Source organism: Zonotrichia leucophrys, chromosome 10 (assembly GCF_028769735.1).
Source record: "Zonotrichia leucophrys gambelii isolate GWCS_2022_RI chromosome 10, RI_Zleu_2.0, whole genome shotgun sequence".
NCBI lineage: Eukaryota > Metazoa > Chordata > Aves > Passeriformes > Passerellidae > Zonotrichia > Zonotrichia leucophrys.
This window is the reverse complement of record NC_088180.1, coordinates 18,629,683-18,650,036: the sequence shown is the minus strand read 5'-3', so window position 1 is coordinate 18,650,036 and position 20,354 is coordinate 18,629,683. Positions and strand designations below refer to the sequence as shown.

The following is a 20,354-nucleotide window of genomic DNA, read 5'->3' as shown; positions in this document are numbered from 1 at the left end:
ACTTTCTCCTCAATCACAAATCCCACTTGGAACCACTTGGAACTGGACACCTACTAATTAACAGCTCCACAGAAATTTGAATAGTTCTGCAAAACTGAAGCATCTAAAATGAAATGTAAAAAGTCCTGTCTTTGAAAGAGCCTCAATTCCCAGATCCAGGTTTATTGCCAAAACCTGCCACATGCAGGAAAACAGTTGAAATAAGGGAAGAAATAAGGATATTGCAGCCTAATTCACTTTTTAAACATTGCCATTGCTATTATTTCATGAAGTTTTGTAGAGGGTTTAACTTCTCCCTAGGTCTCTATCAGCACTTTTTCAAGTAGTGACAAATCTGATTTGTTACAGGAAGAAGTGGAGTGTATCTCAACCCCTGAAGTACAGCTTAGGACCAAAGAACATCGAATTCCAGCTTCCAGATCCCTCTGGAAACACTGCATCCATTGTGCAGGACCTTCTCACTCCACTGCACGGAGCCTGTGGGGGCTGGAACGGGCTCAGTGGGGTTTGTGATGGAATCCTGACTGCCCTGAGGTGAGAGGGACTGGTGTCAGGGATGTCAGGGCAGCTGTATTTCACTGCTGGAATGCTCCTTGTCTCCAGTACCAGCACAGGCTCCTTCTATTGGCCCTCCACAGCCATGCCTTTAAAAAGTTTTGATGTCTCTAATTGTTATTGTATTACACATATTTCACCTTTTATCCAGCATTTTTCATTTCTCCCCCCAGTCTGGTAGATTTACAGAAGCAAACCAGTACAACTGGTTTGGATATAATGTTGTAGCTGCCCTTATTCCAAATGGTTTGGGATTTTATTTGCTATTGCACACAGGCTCCAGAAGGTACAGATTGCATCCTGTGAGTGAACACAGGGCTGTAGCCTTGAGAAATTCAGAATGTATGGAACACAAAGTCATCCTCTGCACCAGTCAGCAGCTCACAGCCTGCAAACACAGGAAGCCCAGTTTAGGAAAGAGCTGAAGACATGTGGGACTCCTCATGAAGGTACTGACAGCGTGTTTAACCCCAGAACCCTCACAGGGACTTCCAAATGAAACCAATAGGAAAGGCAGAACACCTTTTTCCATTAAACTTTCCCAGGGAATCTAATCTTTCTGATTTTAACTGACTTCAGTTGCTCAGCTGCTGCAGAGGGATTTTAGTTCCTTTGCTACACTTTGTTCACCAGCATCAAAGGGAGGATTTGACTTTCTGGATGAAGAGAGTGCCACCAACCACGCTCAGCCCAGGCTCCAAGGGCAGGACATTTCCTCCCTCTGCTCTCCTCAGTACTTGTAGTTGGTGTCTGCTCTCCCAGTGAGGTGAGGAATCCTCCCTGGAGAAAAAGCCTTTTTTCCTTACAGGGGAGAACACCAGGAGATAAAAATCTGATGGATTTAAGTTGCAAAATAATACCTAAACCAGAATTTCAGCTGCCAAGTCTCCATCTTGCTTTCTCCTGGCTGTTGTCACTTTCCTGCACACCTTCTTCCCATAAAGATGCAGCCTGAGCTCAGAGGGCAGCCATAGGGACACGGGGGACACAAAGGGACACAGGTGACTCCATGACCACCAAGCTGTCAGGGTAAAACCAGCTCCCACTGATTCCATGGGACACGAGGCAGCCCAGACCTCACCCAGGGACTCTGGGTGGCACCTGAGTGCAAATGACAACCCGTGACAATAATGGCCATTAGCACTTTACCTGGCAGAGCCCATACTGCCATTTCCTAGGAGGAGATGATAATTATGGACAGGGGCCTGCAAAGGCCCTTTTTCGCCATAACTATTCTGTTTCCTCACTCCCAGTCAGATGGTGGGAGATTGCTCTGAGTGCCCCTACTGTAAATTGCCAAGAATAACTGTTGCCTCCCCTAAAATGGGAGTGAAAACAGCCCTGCGGGTTCCCTCTGAAGTGACAGCAGCTCCGACCGACTTCAAAGGCAGCACAAGGTTTTTAGTGAGGGCTGTTTGTTGATTTTTTCTCCAGTGAAGTGATATTACATGGCATTTCCAACCCTCAATCCTATTAAGTGACAGAACTACCTAATAGCACTCATTAAATAACATAACTTGGTGTCAGAAATTCACTGACAGGCTCCTGCAATTGAAGTGGGAGATTTATACCCTAAAAAAATACAGGTTTGGTGTTATTGTGACTGGGGTTTTTAATAAATGTCTTTTATTTTAACAGGTGAAAACCTAAGAGCCAGGACAGTTCATGAAAAGGTTATCACAGCTGAGAAGTTGGTGCCTGAATTTTACATTTAAAAAGAAGAAAGCACTAAGAAAATGTTCATTGCTGCTGAACTCCTCCAGACCTGGGAGAGAATGTCTGGGGTGACACCACCCCTCTCTGCACTCAGGCAGAGCAGGCAAACCTTGCAGCCTTCTGCATCTGGCACCAACATCCCAGCTCTCACAATTGTCCAAAAATATTTAAAGTTGTTTTTTATTATCACGCACCATGAATGCTGTTGCAAAAATGACTTCTTTTTGTACTCTAAAAGAACAATACAACAAAAATCTTCCTGGAAATAACAATTACCAGTTGAATCCCTGACTATAACATTTTGACCAAAGGCAGAATGCTCTAAGGAATACCAAACAATGCAGTGAATATTTGTGCAGCAGGAAGAGTTTGGAGGTGTTTGTTTATCATAGTTTGTTCCTAAAGAACCCATATAAAGAGCCCTGATTATTAATAGAGTGGTGAAATGGTATTTCTAACCTGTTTATAAATGGTTCAAAGGAAATCACGAATGCATTTAAAAACCCCCCAAGTTTACAGTAAAAGGGCAGAGAACTAAATTGGTTATTCCAGTAAGCAGTATGTTATATGGAACTGAGCTGAGCATGTCTGCCATCATTCTACCTGGAAAAAAATCAGATGGGAAGAGGAGCAAAGATTTTTAGTTTGCCTTTCTTTTGCAGAAGCCAAACAAAAGGGAAAAGCCCAAATATTGTATTTCCCTACTGTACATATGGACAAGTAATGCACACAATGATTTCACAATGTGCTTTGAAAAGATTCAAGAATGGCTTTGGAAATATGGGAAAGTCATTTTTAACACCACATTAAAAAGTAATAGAGGGCCCAATCCTGTCACCACTAACTTAAACTGGGGAAACTGAACTTTCAGGACCTTCTGGTGGATTTAGAACATTTTTAAACAGCCTAATTCAGATATCAGCAAAGCCCAGCCTGGCTGGCTCCCACCACATTCCCCACTTGCTAAATTATTCCTCTCCTCCATTATAATTTAAAACAAAAATATTTTTAATGTGTTGAGTCTTTGTGTATTTGGACAGTGCCTGCCCTTCCCTGTCACTGTGGCCATCAGCTGCCTGAGCATGGAGAGCTGCAGCCCAGCCAGAGCTGCCCTCCCTCAACAGCACCCTGAAAGCACCAGAGTCTGGTGAACTCCTGATTTTCTGCAGAACACTGCCACAGAAACCAATGTCTCCCACCCAGTCACAGCAAAGTCCTGGAAATGCAAAGGGAGTTCAGTTTCCAGAGATCTTTAGGTTTGAAAGAAACATTTTGATGTTGTCTACACCGACAGAAAAATGCCAAGGACGAATGTATGGACTGAGGTTGTGTTAGGACCAGCCACCTCCCCATCAATGACATCAGAATATGGCACATTTCACAAGGTGAGCTTGCACCCCAGAGCCCTTCCCTTCCTCACCCACCCCATCTGCAGTTTGAGGTGGTGCTGGAAACACCAAACCTCTCCATATGGCATGTGAGATTTCAACCATTGTCCTGCAAACCTGCTGCACTTCCCAAGATGCAGCTGGCTCAGACCAAAATTCTGATGCAATTTATTTTAAAAGGGGGAAAAAACCAACCAAATGAATACTCAGTTACTGTTTCCCATGCAATCTCAGTGGCCAAGTCTGCAGCACAGGGCTCATCCATTTCTGCCTCCTCTGGCTCACACCTCGGACACGCCCGGCACGCTCTGACCCAACAGCCCCGTGTCATGCACCAGGGAGTTCATGCAGTAAATACAAGGGCAATGACCCAGAGTTCTCACTCACCCTCTGCTTATCTCACAGGGTTTGCAGGAGAATTGCTGCTTTAAGCATCTAAAACCTTTCAGTTTCTGTCAACTGATGCAACTCGTGAACTGAAACCTTGAAGGTGCACAAACACAGCAGGGCTCTGCCCACAACATGTACCAGGACTCAGGAATCCCCTGGGGTGCCCCCTTCAGAGCCACTTTCAATGTGTTAAACCCCACAATTCAGCCCAAATAAACCACAGACTCTAAAGATCCAGTGGTTCCTTCTAGTCCCCTAGTTGGGGTTTGTAAGTTTATATGCAGTGCTGGCTCTAAATTCAGCTGTGTGTGAATGCCTCTATCAGTGCCTGGCAACTCTTCACATGTCCAAGACAGCTCATCAGATTAATCCAGGCTGTTTTGTCTTTTCCTTCCAGTTTGGTGTTACCCTTAAACAGCAAAACTTTTTCTATTCAATTCTCTTGCTGTTCTTGAAGGGCTGAAACAATGTGGTAAAAAAGTTCTACCATGGTGAAGTTGGTCTAGAGAAGGAAAGTTCATTTCTGGTGCTTTTTATGACCTTGATGACATTTCCTAGCCATAAGCTGGAAATGTTAAATGATAAAAAATACAATATTCATCAACCAATTGAGTTGCCAGTTCTAATTTTGGATAGAAAACTGGACAGAGAAATAATCAAAGACTTACCAGAAAAGCAGATGGCTGCAGAGTGCTTCTGGCAGTCATGCTACTCGCACATGGGACCACTTGTGTTTAACAAATTGGACAACAGAGAGAGAACTGAAATGGAAATTGGGGCTCTACTCCATTCAAATTCTTCAGAATGTTTGTTTTGGATTTGTACCTCTGCTGCAATTTACAACTCTAGATTAGATAGAGCAAGAGTAATATTCTTGACTAGAAGAAAAACAGAATGGCTGAACTGTTTGCCAGCTCACAGACATTGCCTCCCTGTGTACAAATAATACCAACATATAAATGAGTCTAAATAAAACCCAGGACTAAATGTGTATTTTACTACACAGCAATAAAGTTGCACGAGACATTTCCCTGAGTGAAACTGCAAGGCCCACATCAGCATGGAAACGGGATGGAAGGAAAACCCAGAGATGTCACAGCTGTCCCCATGCAGCAGGGATCTCCTATTGCAACTGAGAATCCATCCCAAAACACACTGCTCAGGAATTAAAGGGGCACTTGTTTCCAGCATGAACCAGTTTTGAGACACAAGGCATAGTTCAATACTTCTTAATTGATCAGGAAGGTAAAAAACCACAAAACCAATGTCAGCTGCATCAATACCAAGGCACACAGGTAGCAGATGACACCAAAAAAGGAAGAAAGACTCATTCTGTCAGTCTTCCTGTAAGAAATCAGTTGCCTCAGTGTTTAACAGGAAAACATGAAGGTCTTTCTCAGTGAGATGCCAGTTGCAGCTTAAGGAACTGTATGGCCAAATATGACATCACCTACCACAACCAAAAATTAAGATGAAAGTTGTGCTGGTCTCAGGGACCAGTCACTCACCAGGGAACCGGTGGTTTTATGTGCACGCCTTCCTGAAGAATCCAAAAATAACATTTTTCCATGGAGCAGAAATTCCTGCAGCGTTCACGCTTTTCCTCTCAGCAATGCTGCAATCCAACGTGCCAGCTCTGGAATGAGGTCATCCGACAGTGTAATTTGTAGTATTTCAGTCTGTCAAAATTGATCCTAGTGTTCCTATGGCAACTAGATCCAAACAAAAGATGGAGCAGACAGAATTCGTCTCTCCCTGCCACCACCCAGATTTTTATATAAATATATATGTGTATATATATAAAGCATTACACATATATAAAGTTAATGTTCATGATTCATCATTAAACTGTGCTAGAAAACTGGCACTGGAGAAATAGCAACACACAGGGCTAACATTAAAAAAAGGTAATAAATGTATAAACTGACATCAATAAAATACATTAAAAAAAGGTAATTCTTCAATTCTCAAACACCTGGGAACACAGCATGCTTTTCCCCTAAAACCCAGTCAGGAAAAGATATTATCCATTTCTGGTTTGGACAGATGGAAAGGGATCCTGACTTTGCTGCCATGAGATGAAGAACATGACACCTCCCTCCCAGAAAAAAATCACCCTTCAACCATTACTGTTAACATGTTCATGCTTAGGAAAGCTTGACTGTTATCAGCTTCCTAAGAGTTTGGAAGTTCTTGTGCAATTCTTGCACGTCTGTCAATTTATTTTAGTGCCCCTGCAGGGGCTGAGCTGGGTCCAGCTGTTGGATGGGAAATTCTGGATGTGGAACCCAAAGCCATTTCCAGTCAAATAATCTGATTAACATCAACACCAGCCAGCCCCTTCCTTTTGAAATAAAAAGGTGGGATGAAAAGCTTGATTTTCCTACAGATCACTTCTCCTTGACATAGGAGGAGCTTCTGAGCACTCCTCAGGAGATCTCATTTGGGTCCTGAACACAGATTGCCAACTCCACACCATGTTCCTAACACAATTCCTGCCAATCCATGCAAATCCCAGAGCAGCCACACGGGTCCTGACTTGGGCTTTAAAGAGAGGATGAACCTCCCCTGACAGGTGACATGTACCTGCCTCCAGAAATCTGTGTGGAGTCCATGAATGATTCTCTGACTCCTGTGCAGTGTGACTTTGCAGCCTCTGGTGTAAAACCTTGGGACAGTTTGAGCAGATCCCTAAAAAGGGTGAGAGGGAATTTCTGAGAGCTGTGGGAAGAGGGTGATACACTGACCTGCTCTGTCACTGCAGATCCTGTGGGTTTGCTGCTGGCTGCCATCTCTGGAGGTCACCATGTGCCTGATTCCCAAGGCTCTGGATGAGCCACAGGGTGGGATTGTGGCTGGAGGGCAGTTTGTCCTCTAGGCCAACTCCTACTGCCTGTTAAGAAAATGAGAGAATGTTAAATTAGAGAAATATTGGCCATTTAAAAGAAACAAACACACCCAACAGCAGTGATCCCAAACTGATCCCTAATTCTCCTCCTAGAAAACAGAATTTCCCCATCAGTTTATGTCTGATGGACAAAAAATTCATGGTGAATACAGGAATAAAATGGTGTGCACACATAATTTGAAGCACAGGAATATTTTCACACTTCACCCTTCTAAAATTAAACACACTCAAGTCTTTCACCTGAGCAAAGACCCTGACCCCACAAAGCTCATGCACTCCATGGCAACTCCCTTGAGTAATGAAAAGTGAAGAATCCAGCCCTGGCAGAAACTGAACTATGTATTATACTGAATTACAGACGCTTCTTTAACAACTTCTTTACAGAATATTGACATTTCAAAGCTTATCTTACAGCTGGCCCAGATCTTGGCATGGCTTCAGGAGAATATATTTATAAAAATGTACACAATGAGCTGTTACCTCTTTTTAACTTCAAAAAAATTATTGCTCAGCTATTATATACATATATATATATAAATTGATAAATTAATATATATATATTGCAGCAGAAGATTCAAAATGCTCATTTAGGCACGAGTGTTTAAAAAGCAGAAAAATGAATGAAACTGTGGATTTCTTCCTAATTATCACCAGTTTGTGACTGTCAGAGAAGATGTACCTTTTCCATGTGAAACCCCTCATTACCCCCTCCTTCCAATAAAGGCAATCAACATTGAACTTAAAAGTTCCTGTCTGCATCCACTTTACTGGCTGCACCATCCTGCCCTTTGAAACGGAGTTGTGTACGAGGCCCATCAAAAAACTGGAGGAAATTGGAGATAAAAAAGATTTTAAAATAAAACCAGTATTTATGTCTCCCAAATGGGAAGTGTGGAGCAGCGAGGGCAGGAAACGGGCCGCTATTTAAGCTGATTACCCAAGCAAAGTCCTCTGCCTTTTCAGCAGGGCCGCGCTCCCTCAGTAAAACCATTTCAATTAATTGGAGTTTGGGGCAGGGGGAGCGGGGGGAAGATGTCAAATTTTATCTGGAGTGTTAGTGATGGCTGGCTGGAGAGGGGCTTTCAGGGCTGCTAATTGGGCCCGTTTGCGGCGGTGGCTTTGGCTGAGGGGCCCTAACGAGGCCGGGCGCAGGTGGCCGCGGTGGCCGCGCTGTCGCAGCCGCTCAGGGCCCGCTCGGCTGCGCCGGCGGCTCGGGGCCCGCCGGGCATGGGCCCAAAGGTCCTCCCCGGAGAGGCAGCGAGATCCTTCCCGTTTGTACCAGGAATTCACACAAATAAAAGTCTTCTGGGCCACGCTGGCCCCGTGGACATGGATCTTATTATGCGTTTTACCTAATTATCCAGAGGGCTTTTCTGCTCGCGGAGCCCCGGCCCCGCGGGCCGCGCTTCCATGGGTGTTTGCACACATGTACAAACTCCATCTCCTCATTCACACTTGCACATAACTGACGAGACAAATAATATTATCCTAGTGGGAAGAGCCAGAATTAGAAAGGAAATACTGCAACGTTTAGATTTAATCTGGTGAGCGTTAGATCATGATTCACTCTGACATAAAAGCTCAAGAGCACATTTAGCCAGGGTGAAACGCATTACTGTGTTTTACATGAGAAGGAAATAAGTCTGATGTTTCATGGGCTGCATTATTTGCTGTTGAAATCCTAATGACTGCCCACGCTCTACACCTACGTTGTACCTAATGAATTGGGTTTAAATTTCAGAAAGCTCCAGCAACAAATTGGACGATCATATTTGCTCCTGGCTCTCCACCACAGAGCAGTTTTTTAGTTAAAGAGAACAGAAAAATGACAATAAATTTTAAAAAAGGTTTCAAATGTAACACTTCATTTATCTTCCCCACATTTCACAGCAGTATTTTTAAAATAAGCATCATTTTTGATAAAATATTTTTTCTAACAGGTAACTACTCAAACAGCATAAGCAGGATTGGTATCCCTGGCTTTCAATATTCACAGTTAAATATCCTGCTCGAGGCTCAGGAATTTTTGCTTTATCAAATAAAACACTGAATTAATGCTCCATATGAAACAGTGGCTGAATCAACACATGTTTTACAACTGCCTTCACCTGACCTTCTGCTTTCTTCTCACCCACATCCACAAGATCCCATTGCTTCCCTCCCATAAACTCCAGCTTTTTGGTGGCCACAGGAAAGAACAAATCCCTGCAGCCTTCCCCCTGCTCATTCTCCCTCACATCAGTGGCAGAGCAGTCACTGGCTGGCAGCACAATCCTGCCTTGGTTTAACACAACCCAGGACTGGCAGGCTCCAGAAACCTTTTTTCTGGGACATATCCAGGCCCAGTCGTGTTTCCCAACCAAGGCTCTCTATCAGAATTCCCAGCACTCTCTCAACAGGACAGAACAGACTTCATTTCAAAGAATCATGGTACAGTTTGAGTTGGAAGGCACCTTCTAAAGGCCATGAGCAGGGGCATTTTCCACCAATTTCAACCTGGCCTTGGACACTTCCAGGGAAGGAGCATCCACCACCCCTCTGGGCAACCCATGCCAAGGTTTTACCACCCCCACTGAAAAAACTCCTTTTTTATGTCTAAGAATTTGACCTCTTTTCTGTTTATGGGAGGAATTTACAGTTGAGATGTGAGCCACAATGTGTGCAGTGCCTTCCTCAGCCCAGGGCATCCCAACAAAACCCCCATGTCTGGGTTTCCAGTGTCATTTGGGTTTTACTTGGGTTTGTGTTCATCTCAACACATTTCCTTCATGTAGCAACAGGAATGAATACATCTAAATATCCCAGATACACAGAACAAGCTGCTGACTCTTTCTCACAAATGCCAATTCCCAGGAACTGCTGTGACTCCATGAACACAGTTCTCCTGTGAACCCAGCTGAGGGTTGCAGGGCTCTCCAAATATCTGCAATTTCAAGGCAGATAAATGTCATGTAAACTCAAATTTTGCAACTTTATTGCTGTGTATTATTCCATGCTAAGTCGCGCTTTATGTAGAAAGCAAACATCACTGAATTTATTTTCTGAAAAAAGCAAACTAAAGTTTACAATTCTGCCTGGCCTCGAGTTTGTTTATAAACACAGGAGCAGACTGGCCTTATTACAAGGGGGATGGCAGAAAAAAACCTTCCTCAAGCTGAACTTGAGCCAAGAGTGCTCTCAGCAAGTGGGGGCTTCATCTGAGGGTGGCCTTGGCCTCTTGGGCCTGATGAAGAGATGGTGATTTAATAACAGGTTATCTAAGAGGAGATAGATACAACTCCCTCACTTGGAGAGAAATTACAGTGATGACAGAGCCAAACTTCTTGTTTGAGACAGATGCTGGAACAAGGGGCAACATCAAAAACTGCGCTTTGGCAGGCTCAGATCGGAGATTAGCAAAAAGGTTTTTCAGCAGAAAGGTGGAGCAGCCCCCAGACAGGTGCCCAGAGAGCCACAGGATGGTGACTCTTGGAGGTATTTCATGCTGAACACATGCCTTGTGACACTTTTGATAAAGTGTGTTGCAAAAAAACTTCTTGACGAGGTATTGGAGGAACCACGGATGTTTGGCACTTCTCAAAAGCACCTGTCCCTCTTTTTTTAATAAACAAACACCTTCAAAAGCCTTATCATAAAATGCCTGATGACTTTTGCTCCATGCCCTGTATTCCCACAATACAAGACCCTCTGGGGCATCCATGCAAACCCTTGCTCTGATGGAATATTCCCTATTAACACAGACTTAGGAGTAACAGTGCAGGATCTGTCCAGGCAAGTTGTGTCACAAGAGCAAACTCCAGATATTTGAAAAGATTATCAGTCAACTACAGTTCTTTCCACTGTAGAAACAGTTACTCAGTTAAGATAAACAAAGAAATTCCCATGCACTGAAAAGGAAAACCTATTAACTGATTAAACATGTGAATCAGTTGATAAACTGGTTATCAAAGTTCTGAAAACATTTTTAACAATGACCCTTCCTGCCATGTTTAACAATGACCCATAAAAGCTAGAATAATTCAGCCCTTTACAGGAAACCAGCTGGAGAGAAAACAGAAAGTATTTCTGATCTAAGAAGCTGCAGCTATGCCATATGAGCCGACAAATTTAGACACTAATTATGAGTAAAGTAGCTATAAACATTTAAAATGCCAATTAAAAACTTTGCACAAAGTTTTTTCAAAGGCTTCTAACTCTTTTCAGCACACAGAAAAAATTGGATGGATGTTTTCTAACTCGCTCCTCATTTCAGGCTTTTCAGGTAACTATAAAAATACTTATTAAAAACAAAACCAAAACATCCCTTAATTTTTAGGACAAGCTGGAGATCTGGAAGTGGAATAGGAATGTAAATACCTGTGTTTTTCCTACAACTGACCATGCAAATCCCATCTCAGAAAAAAAAAACCCTCCATCTCAGACACGCGACAGCAGAATTTAGCACAGACTAATAATGACATTTCACCTGATAGAGAACATCATTTTACTTCTCAGTACATTTTTAAAAAGGTAAATTGAAAAAACTGTTTGACCTGGCCCTTTGGATAGTTGAAAGGTCCTTTCAGACAAGTCCAGGTCCACAGAAGAGCAAAAACCTGGGTGCCAGGTAAAGGTCCTGGCTAACCAACAACTGCTCACATGCAAAGCATGGACAGAACCTGCTCCACATCAGGTGGAGATTTACATTTTCCCAAAAATCAGAGAAATATTCATTTCAGAGCATTATATTCCAGTGCTTGACATCCACTCCCTTTCCTCCTAACCTCTGTATCAGACATGTAAACCAAAATATCCCCAAATCCTCCTTCTGCATGGCTTCATGGCAAGCAAATTGCCCACAGGTTGATTTTTCACTATCAGAAGAGGCAACACCACAAATCAGAGAAACCCCAGATTGCAAGAGATTTTCACCAGGGTCTTCTACATCAAGTTAGCCAAGACTTTGACAAAAAAAACTTTTCAGTCAACTAAAAACTTTTTAAGAAGTCACAGAAAAAAAAGATTCAGGCTTTCTACCAATTACTGAAGAGTGGTGGAAGTAAGTTAAAACAGTCAGTATTTAAACATTTGGCTTTACAATGATCTTAAAACAATCCAGTCTTTTTAAAAAAACATCTCCCAGCCTTCTCCTAAGCTGAAATAATAACACATACAGAATTAAATGCCAGTACTCTATTTTCATTCCAGAAACACAACATTTAGAAGCAATCAAATGAGGCATTTGTTCACAGAGGAGCATAAATAAAATGTCCAGAGGTTTTCAATTTTGAAAAGCCTGCTACCATTTCTGGGAACATCATATCTCAAAAGTGTGGCTTGCTATAGAAAGACAGTATTTATTTGGCTGCAGCCCTGTTCTCAGTAAGCACTGATGGCTCTGCTTTTGGAAGAGGAAGAAACCAAGAATTTCAGAGTGTTATTTTGAAGTGTATTCCAAGACTAGAATGGATTTGGAACACAGCTGAGCCCCATGCAGACCCAGGATGTGGAAGGAGCATCTCTCTGTGAGGAGTTCCTCAGCTCACCAAAGCTAAAAAGAGATGAATACTCCAAGGATTTGAGAGTGCCATTTCTGTAATTTGAAAAAGATGTCGAAACTGCCCACTTCATATAATTAAGGTCATGCTGCACTTCCCTGGTGTCCAGAAACAAAGCAGGAGCAGAACAGTCTGTTCTCCCCCTCATCTCCCTCTCAGCAGTGAGAGCTGCTCCCCCTGGGAGCTGCTGCCTTGCAGAGGTTTAATTGTGTGTGAACACAAAGTCAGAACAAGTTTCCCCATAACCCCTGGCTCAGGCAGTGCCTCCTCCTCTGCCTCAGAGCTGGACTCCACGTGGACTTTGTGTAAAATGCATCTTCCTCATTGACAATAATCTGAAATATTCCTTCAAATGAGATGAAGCAGAAAAATGTACAGCCAGGTTTGCAACCTCTCCTTCCTCCTGCTTACCCCCACCTTGGAGCAGCCACTCTGACATCAGCACTGCCATTTTGTAAAACCAAACCCTACATTTTTACAGAAACTGCTTGATTTCAAACATTTCAGTTACCAACTGCTCAGCCTGGGTACCTTGAAGAATTTTGAAGTTTTCAGGTGGTGAGAACACAGAAGTTCCAAGTCACCTTTCTCCAGACAGCCCAGAACCACAGAGGGCACACTGATCATCAAACATTTCCAGTGCCTTGGTTACCTGTAGATACATTTGCAGCTACAGCTACTTCATACATCCCAGTTGTGTCAGCACTCAATTCAATGGCTTTTCCTATTCTACTTAGATCTTTCTGCAGTTACTCATGACATGCAATCCTTGCTTTTCTTCTAGGGATGAAATTTGAGTTGTAAAAGCATAACAAAGTGATGTTGAGATTCAAGGTACTGCTTTCAAAGACATCTCCTTTGGAACCCATGACACAATGAAGGATCATTTTCAAAACCAGTCTTCAGGCTTTGCAGATGAAGGTAAAAGTGTCAATAACAAATAACACAAATAACACTCAGGTGTGGCCCTTGCTGGATCAAAGGCAGCAGGGCTGGTGCTTCCTGCAGCTCCTCTCTGCCCCTGGGGATTCCTGCCAGCCCCAGGGAAGGTGTTTCATTGCCCACACTCAGCCTGACTCATCCTCTGCAGCTCGATGCTGCATCAGGCATCCCTGTGAGAGTCCCAAAGCAGCAGCTGGGGATGTGCTCCCATGCAGGGCTGGGATGTGTGCCCACATCACCAAGTCCCATGGGTGGGATATGCTCAAGTCCCACCAGTTCAGCCCCTTTGTGCCTTTCCTAAGTGGGAGGATAAAAGGAAGGGAAGGCCTTTGGGCAGGGATCTTTCCTTGGCTGCCAGCCAGTGTTTTCCATGGCAGAATCCCATCCCTGCCATGATGCTCCCTCCTGTCCTATGTGTGCCACTCATTGCCAGATCCAGAGGGGAGCATGATGGCAGCAGGTTGGATCAGAAATTAAAGTATTTCCTGATGCAAACTGGGACTGCAAATCCTCAGCTAGAACAAGCAAATCACTGCAATAACAATGAAAGGTGACTGAGCAATCTCAAACTAGTGCAGCCCTGGCCAGGTAGGAACTGTGCTCAGTGGAGGGAATGGCAGCAAAACTTGTTCAGTTCACTATGAAATATTTCAGCTCTCTGCACTGTTGAGGCAATCTTTCAAATTGAGCAATTCAATGAAATTGCCACTGACTGATAAAACAAAGCAACTGTGTCAAATCTGCAGTTTCCCTGAAAGACCTGAGGGAGAAAAAGAGTTAACGATGACCCTGAAGGTCTTTATTTCAAAATAAACCACATGTTAAAAAAAAAGAAAAAAAAAAGAAAGAAAAGAAAGGGAAAAAAAAAATCACTGTCTGTAACATTATAGTTTTCAAAGACTGTGCAGCCAGGAATTACAGATAAGCCCTCTTAAGACCATAAAGAAAAATCTTTTGATAGTGTTCAGCTTATTGAACTGGCTCCTCAGTGTATTTGCAGCAATAAAGCTGTCAGGCAGACAGAAAAGGAGAGCTAAGTGTTTCAAGCCTGAGCCACATGAACTCCTATTAACCTGCATTACCATGCAATTGTTGCTGTGAGCACAGTTCCCTGTGTCAAGTGCTTGTAAAGGACACAGAAAATCTCCCAGTGACAGACAAGGTGAGCGCTGCTCTGTCCCATCTCTGAGCAGACACTGCCTGGCAAGCACCACACTGAGCTCTGAATTATTCCTGGAAACTTCCTGTCTGCTGAGCAAATTTCAGCATGGGCAGAGATGTGATTGCACTTTAATAACTCCCACGTTTTCCATCCCACCAAGCCGTGTGTGGTTTGCTGGAGTCTGAGGGCTGGGTGAGCCCTTCCTGCCTGATCACACACGGAACGGCAGCAGGGCTGGGGAGGATCTGCTGCAAAGCTCTGACAAAGCCAAGGTGATGGGACAGGAGAACATTCAGGGTACAACCTCCACATTTTCATCTTCCCTTCACTCCAGCTGCTGTGTCCAAGCTGAATGGGAGCACACCTGGAATTCGCCTGGACACAAACCCAGGCTGGGAAGCACAGACAGATTCTTGGACCTGGCTGCAAAGCACATTCCCCACAACCTGGAACCAGTAGCTTGGAATTCTCTGCACCACTCCCTCAGGCACTGCAGAGATGCACCTTTAGGATGCACCAGAAGTGAGGCTGAGAGGAGGCACCCAGGGCTCTCTGCAGATAAATCAGAAGGGCAATCAGCAGGAAGAGCTCATCCAATCTGAAGGAAAACATTTGCACAACAAGCAGTGGCTACAAGCCAGCTCTTAATAAATTTCTGCTAGAAATGAGAAAAAGGTGCAGAAAGATTCTGGCACAGCCTTCCAACAGGATGGGAGAAACCACACAAAAAATGTTACTGTGGTTTAAAATGGTTGTTTATAAATTCACAGAACAGATGAGAGGCTGTAGTGACCTGTGACTGCAGGGACTGGATTTTCTCAGTTCTTACCTTGGATTTGTGCTTCATGTTCTCCTAAATTCCCCTTCCTGCCAGCCAGGGTGACATCCTGGCATTTGATTCATGCTTGTGAACTCCAAGGGTATCACTGAAAAGATGATGGGAGTATTCTCAGAGGGCAGGATATAAGTTGCAGAGATAGATGTGCTTTTACTGGGCTGGTGTTTGTTGTGGACATTGCTGGTGCAGGTGAGGTTGCTGTGTCCTTTGGGCTGCTCATCAAGGCCTCTGCCCTTCTCTCAAGCCCTACCAGCCTCATTTACAAGATGACAGATCCCTGATTGATCCCATGGATCCAATGGGAGAAGGAAGGGTGAGAGCCCTCACCCAGTGCAGGGGCTGCCACAACAGGGGCAGTTTGCTGGGGTAACACACTGGTGATAACACCACTGCACTGCCCCACTGAAATATTTCCTGGAATTGCTTCTGTGAGTCCTGCTGTGCTTCCCTGAAGATGTTTTTCCTGGCCAGGTCTCTCTGATTAAACTTCAGTGTCTGGAAGTGAAGGGCAGCAGAGCAGCACACACTGAGCAGGTAACTACAAAGCCAACTGCAGGTTTCATAAAAGCACAGAGGAGGTTTAAGGTCCATTTACTCCCCTGGGTTTCATTCCAGGCATTGCAATGTGCCTCCCTCACCTGTCAGCATCTTGCTTTAGCAGAGGTAGCCCGGGGGGATTGCAGAGCCTGCATCCTCAGCCCGGGCTGAAGTGGCTGCTGCTGACAGACAGAGCTGAACCTCAGCTCACAGTGAGGAGCACGGAGCTCAGCCCTGCCAAATCACTTCAGAAAAGCCCTGGCTGAAAGGGATCTTCATTGTAAAATGCTGAAAGACACAAACACACAGAGAAACCCTGAAAGCACTGAAGAGCACGGGCAGAAGGCAGGAAGCAGCCTGGGTTTTCTGACTCTCGTGGATCTGCTCCTGTTCAACCACATCGGATTAAGGCATTCCAGAGAAAATGCCCTTCACACACAATCCTACCCAAGGCCAGCCTGATTTCCACTGTAGTTAAAGGGCTGCAGAGCTCTTTAGAGCTAAGGGAAGCTTAGGTTTGCTGAAATCCATGCCAGCAGGATCCTTGGAATTCCATCGAATCACTTTTGCTCTCACATTTTTCTCCCGTCTAAGCACAACTGCTGAACAGAGATTCACTCATCAGGCTTGCTGAAGATCTCCCAATTCCTGTCCCATCCTCATCATGGGACACTTCTCCTGGACATGCCTGGGGCTGTGGCTAACAGAAAAGAAATAAAACACACACAAAATAAAATCTCCCCAGCCCAGCTCCAGCAGGGCTCTCCTCAGGGCACTGGCAGGCTGGGGGCTGTGGCATCTCCCTGCTCTCCCAGCAGCCACAGCAACCCCCAAACATTTTGTAAGAGGTTCACACTCCTGCCTCTGTCAGGTGCAGATGCAGGAGCCATTCCCAGTGTGATCCCAGCATCCCTGCTGAGGGAGAGCTGCAGGAGCCCTGGCTGTGCACACAGGGCACAGACCACGAGGAGTGATGCACACCCAACTGCTTTCACCTTCATTCCCCAGACATGTTGCAGCCTGACTGACCTACTTCTGCAAACCCTCTGAGAAAAAGGACAGAACAGGGCTCCTTCCACACAGTAGCCACTGGAATTCACCATCCAACAGCTCTCTTTTGTAATGCAAGAGCTGTAACCACCGACAGCAACCACGATTTAGGATACACAGCATTCACCAACCATTTCATTGAATTGAATGTGTATGAGCAGCAAAAGGAAACATCAACAAATTCCAGATGCAGAATGTAATTATGTTTGGATGGCAGAATGTTTCATATTGTTTTCTATAGGAAAAAAAAAGTCATCATTAAAGCAGTGGAATTTCAGTAAACTATTTTTTGGGCTACAGCCCAGAATAGTTCCACTTGGCAGTTCAGAGGCTTGGGTAAAATATTCCAAGGTTCATAAATCCTTGACTTTAATTTGTAGATATAGGTTACAGCTTTAGTATCACTGCAAGGGGGTAAATCATGCTCCCACCTCAGCAGCTGCCAAAGGGCACCAGACCAAGCCTTTGGCTCGATTGGGCAGCGTTTGGGAAAACCACACATCAGTGTCTGTCCTGTTCCCATGGCACTCAGATCCTCTGTGCTCCCAGGAGGTTCCTTGGCTAGAACAGGCTCTGCAGCACCTACTTTTAACTCACACTTTGGATGGTGGTGTCCTGTGAGGGAAAATGATACCTGGAGGTGGGCTGGACATGGACAAGGTGATTCCTCTCTCACTTCAGCTTATATCAAGTGTCTCAGTCCTGCAGGCAGTTTGGAACTGGGAGGGATTAATCTGTAAACCCAAAAACCAGCAGCATTCCACAGCCAATAAATAATTGCATTTACCTTGCTTTCTCTGAAACAGGTTAAAGAGTTCCAGCAGTATTGGTTTCTTCAAAACATTCCAAGTGACACGTGTGGTAACCTGGCTCTCACACAGTGCCAAATTTCTGCAGAAAGGGGTCCCTTATAATCTGGCCAGACTTGCTTTGTTCCTTCCATTCCTGCTCACCCACAGGAGCTCTGCAAATACAGTCTGAGGCTGAGCCAGACTCCTCCAAGCCACCAGTCCTGCCATTGTCCCAAAGAGCACCAGGAATTTGGGTGGCTCACCCAGGGACTCTGTCTCCTTGCTGCTTGTTTTCCCTGGCAGCCTCCTATTAAACTACAGCAACATGTCCACACAGCAAACATCCAAAAACCAGGTCACCATCTAACATCCAGAAATTAGAGAGCAGCTCCACTTCCACTGCTGAGCCAAACCCAAAATGAAGTGCTGGCCCAGATTAAAAATTCTCCCAGAAAGGGAGAAAATTGTGGCCTTGTGTCTTGGAGTCTTGCTGTGGCTCTTTCTTGGAGGGTTTGGAGGCTTGTGCTGGGCTGTGCCAGACAGTAAATCTTCAGTGGAGACAATCCTGCTTCTCTAGAGAGACCTCCTCTCCTGAAAGCAAACCCCAGTTGTCCTGCATCCCAGCCCTGCCTCCCAGGCCAAATGCATCTTCTCCAATAAATGTCCCAAAAGAAGTTGAAAAATAAGTAAAGACATTTCCCATAAATCCAGATTTATATATAATATATATTAAACTGCAGATGGCAGAGGAATGTAAAATGCTTTGCTAATGGAAGAATTCAAGGAAAAAGCCAGAGTTTTAACATGCAAAGAATGCAAATATCCAGCAAAGTGTGCAGATCCACGGCCTGAGGAGTGGACAAGCCCAGCTGGGTGTGCAAGGAACGTGTGGAAACCCAAGAGCTGTTTGTACTTTTATGTGACTGACTCCCTCAGTGACTGTAATGTCTCACTCTTTGGGTTCTCCCAGACCCACATTCTCCAGCACATTCAATTCTGGGAGGCTTGGGACTCATCTCAATGATGCACAGCACTGCTGGTCATCAACCAGGCACTGAGAGTGTGCTATTCAAAATGACAGCTCTGGCTCCAAAGCCTGTGTTTGGAACAGGAAAAGAGATGGATACAAACAGGCAGGAGAAGGCAAGGGAATGCTTCCAGCTCAGGAGGATGGGCAACATTGGCAACTCAGCTTCATAAACCCAAGCCAGCCAAGTCCACAAGCCAACAGGAGCTGGGCCAGGGATCTCTGAGATCACCCAGAGCACCAGCCTGAGAAGGTGGCTCAGCTTCAGCCATCCTGATGATATTCCCAGAATTCCAGCCTGCTTTGGGTTGGAAGGGACCCTACAGACCAGGTCACCCCTCACCCTGCCATGGGCAGGGACATCTTCCCTCATCCCAGGGTGCTCCAAGCCCTGTCCCACCTGGTCCTGGGCACTCCCAGGGGTGGGACAGCCACAGCTCTCTGGATATTCAACAACCATGAGGAGCCAAGCAAAAATTGTACAGAACACAACAAGGGAGGTTTGAGTGACTGTGCCTGCAAATCCAGGCAGGCATTTGCACAAGCAAAGGTCAAAACCAGGACACAAAGCATTGGAAAACGGGTTTGCATCTCAGTTCACATCCGGCCTACAACAATTTCTTTTTTGTATCTTATTTACATCTTCATCTGAATAGAAACACAGTAAATGAGGTGAAGTTACAATGGTAAACAAGAATTTCAGCTTTAAGCTTTGATTTAGATGATCTGCTTTCTGATAGTGCTGATGTGAATTGTGCCCCTCAGTTATTTCTGGAGGCAGAGTTTATAAACAGGTAATGTACAACAATGTTTCTTAATCCCCCCACCCACTTAATAAAGTGAAGGATCACCTAAATTTAAAACAATATATTTAAAACACCAAGAACCATTTCCTGGAGTGTTGCCTAGTTTGTTTTAAATTTTTTTAACAAAAATAAAAGAGAAGTCCAAGCTGTGAATGTTTGTTTATTGCTTTTATGTTTCAATTGTACTTATTTCTGTGCTCATACAAGTGGAAGCACAAAACTTTTATTTTTACAACAGCCTTTTTAAAAAGGGAAGTCACTTCTGCTCCCAATTGTGTGTGTTTTCAACTAAGGACCATAAGATATGAGAAAGTGGACCACAGAATGATAACAAAGATTAATTTTAAAGGTTTTTCTGATATAGCCTAATGAGTAACTCACAATCATGTTTAGATATGCTTGATTATGGGAAGCACATGATGCCCATTCCAATTTTTAAAAAAATTTCAGACTTCCCTAAATTCTTAGATCCCCTAATCTAAATGTCTGGAGAGTTTAGAGCCTACCTCCCACAGCTTCCCCAGGGACATTTCCTAAAGCACTGAGAATGGAAAGATAAGCATTCCTCAGTGCTCACACTGCTGCATTGTTTCATTTCCCCCCAATTTTCAAAGAAATCTATATGATAATGGCACTGCTGGTCTCTCATCGGGGAGAACCCTTGTTCCCATGGACATGGATGGCAAAGCAAGCAAGGAAATGATTCC

At 44.4% G+C, this 20,354-nt stretch overlaps 1 long non-coding RNA gene across 2 annotated transcripts in view; it reads right to left on the bottom strand.

Annotated features, from left to right (window-relative positions):
• The window catches only part of LOC135452345 (uncharacterized), a 46,987-nt gene that overhangs the window by 14,983 nt on the left and 11,650 nt on the right, over positions 1-20,354 (bottom strand). For both annotated transcript variants that reach the window (XR_010441590.1, XR_010441591.1), the window contains exons 2-3: positions 6,797-6,942; positions 5,558-5,685 (exon numbers count right to left, since the gene is read on the bottom strand). This is a non-coding gene — a long non-coding RNA (uncharacterized LOC135452345). The remainder of the gene's footprint in view (positions 1-5,557; positions 5,686-6,796; positions 6,943-20,354) is intronic.